The sequence below is a fragment of the Camelus ferus genome, chromosome 20 (genome assembly GCF_009834535.1).
Source record: "Camelus ferus isolate YT-003-E chromosome 20, BCGSAC_Cfer_1.0, whole genome shotgun sequence".
Lineage (NCBI taxonomy): Eukaryota > Metazoa > Chordata > Mammalia > Artiodactyla > Camelidae > Camelus > Camelus ferus.
In genome coordinates, this window is record NC_045715.1 from 36,523,721 (window position 1) to 36,526,505 (window position 2,785).

General features: G+C 44.1%; 1 long non-coding RNA gene across 1 annotated transcript in view; it reads left to right on the top strand.

Moving 5' to 3' along the window:
- LOC116658123 overlaps positions 1–1,408 on the top strand; it is a 9,543-nt gene extending 8,135 nt beyond the window's left edge. The window contains exons 2-3 of the long non-coding RNA XR_004313295.1: positions 964–968; positions 1,016–1,408. This is a non-coding gene — a long non-coding RNA (uncharacterized LOC116658123). The remainder of the gene's footprint in view (positions 1–963; positions 969–1,015) is intronic.
- The last annotated feature ends 1,377 nt before the right edge of the window (positions 1,409–2,785 follow it).

Here is a 2,785-nt window from a genome sequence, read left to right on the forward strand (position 1 = left end):
GTAAACAGGTCAAAAAGCTTGAGCAAGACTCAGACGTCGACAAGCGCTCACAGTGCTAGGAGAAATGCACACTGCAGAGAAAAAGGTTTGGAAAGGCAATGTGGCCTGATGGTTTAATTCTGAACTGACTTTTCCTCAGCAGTTCCCATATGAAGCAAATTTAAGGCAGAACTGGGCACATCAGAGAGAAATAGTAATGAGAACATACAAGAAGAGGAGCATTCCTTGAATACTGGGGGGTTTTTTAAGGCCATCATAACTGAAATTTGTCTTCCAAAGTGCCAAAAATCTTATGAAAAGAAGAGAAATCCCGCTGAGCGCTGAAATAGCACCTTTTCCCCCAGTAGAACACTATGAATATTGAACGGGGAAATAGCAGACAGGAATGCTTTAAATGCGGGATGAATTTGCAGCCACGTGGGATGGAATGCTGTATTATTTTTTCTGATATTTTAGAATAGAGGGCTTCTTATCAAAGCTTGCTTGTTATGGTCCAGCAAATCCGTTGCATAAAAGTGGAGGAAAGCAATTTAATAATCCTAGACTCAATTATGTTTTTTTTCCTTTGAATTTGTTTTGACCCATTTTGGAATTCTTTGGGTATTTGCATCAAACTCCTGGCTATCTTATGTTGTCATAAAAGGGAGGGCTAAGTATTTCATCCTACTGGATAGAAAAAATAAATAAATAAGTGAGGAAGGAGAGACAGTAATGATTTCAAGAGGGAAACAGTGGAGGAGGAAGGAGAAGGTAGGAGACTGCTTCAAAGGATGATAGGCTTCCTGTGATGTACAGACATCCTGGGCAGGAGTCTGAGAGCAGTGGTGAAGGATCCGCCGTGAGGAGGGACACGGGTCACGTGACCTACAACAGGCAGCTGGAGGTCATAGTGTCACCCCTAAAAGGGGAAGGGACGAGACCCCAGTTCTTGTCATACCCAAAAGATAAGAATACAGACAGGAGATGAAGTGTCCTATAGCAAAAGATTTTAAAGGTTTTATTTAGCAAAAGGAAGGCACAACTCCAAGAATGGGAGGTAGGCTGATCCAAGAGCGGAGAGCAGTGGGCTTTGTCCCTCCTCTTGTACCCTCACTTAGAGATGGTCTCTTGATTTATTGACAGCTCTTGCCCCTGGAGTGCTGAGTCATGCTCGTTCCCTTTTGCACACGTCCTTCCTTACCCACGATGTGCACAGAGAAACCCATGGTCAAGGGTTGGAGTGGGGATGGGGCTAAACTGCAATGCTGATTATATTACAAGGAGCACTGGGTCATGTCCTGTTGGGTCCTTCTCGCTACCACACAGTTGTGGCTGTTGGGTTCTAACCTGTTTCTTCCTGGCACTTGGTTAGAGGAAATAAAGCCCCTTTATGCTGAAGGCAGGCACACCACCACCTTCTGGACCACCCCTCTCCTCCACCTTATCTGCCCGGTGCCCCCACTTTCTAACCTACCTAACAATAGAACCTTGGCACTGGGGGGAATGTGAGGAGGGTCAGGTCAGGGCTACCAGCAGCTGTCCACAGATGTGCTGTTTGATCCTCAGAGGACATTGAAGTTCTCCTGAAGGTGATGCCTCTGGACAGGACGAGTGTGTTCCAATTCTCCCCAGCCTCACCGGCTCTCACAACGGTGCCGCCATATACATGTGGCTCCTTCACTCATTTCTGTACCCTGTCCTCTGAAGACCTTTGAGTTTGTGATTCCTGGTCTAGTTCAACCCTCCGCTTTTTTTTTTTTTTTTTTTCTTCCCCCAACCCTCCATTTTTTAATTGTAGTAACCAAGGCCCAGAGAGAATGACTGTTTTTCAAGATTACCCAAATTGAGACAAAATGAGAGGTTGCCCAGCAGTGAACTTTCTCTGTGTTCAGCTTCGAGTCCACGTTACTTTTAAACAATTCTGAAAATTCAGAGTTTTCATCATTCTTTGAGATCAAAACCTGTACTGAACTGAGGCAGCCTATTAGTAAAATATGAACATTTCATGCCAAAAATATATATATTTATAATAATGTGTTTGACTGTAGATATGTTTTATAGGTGTGTTTGTAATATGGAACAGAGATTGTGTTTTTAACTTTCTGAAATCTGAAAAGTGTGGAATTTTGAAATAGACCTAGCACTAACATTTTAAGTAAAGGACTTTGTACAGTACACACAAACAGAAAAGGTCCTCAACAAAAAAATAAATTGTAGGAGGATTTAACTCCCAAAGAATTTAGTGGCATTAATTTCCCCTTAACGGGGGCGGTTTCCCCCAGGGAGACCCTCTCTTGGCAGTGGGAGTCCATCACCCATCTTAAGTAAATCCCCTTTTAAGATGGCCCCAGACTGGTTTATTCTAAGCCCACAGGCCTCCTTCAAGTATCTTTTACCTGGACAAACTCTGATGGTGAACAGTGGCCCCCATGTGATGGAAAGTTCTAGCTTTCTCATCATTGTTTTTCTGCAGGCGTGGGCCTTCTATTGGTACACTGTGCCCCGCAAATCCATATGCCAAACCCTCTAAACGCTTGAGCTTCCTCCCTCTCGCATTGTGTTTGAGTTTGGGAGAAAGGGTCCTGCACTTACTTCCCCGAGGGAGAAGGTGTTAACGTGCCTAAGACCCAGACAAGTCTCTCCAGAAGATTCCTCCATTTTCCACCAGCTCCAGGCCTTTCATACCCCCAAGATGGATAAGTCACCAAGCGTTGTGAATGGGTTCAACATAATTCTCAGCAAGTCTTGTTAGCATTTTGCCTTATAGATGGAGTCATTCGCACCTACTGTTTTGAGACTCATTCAT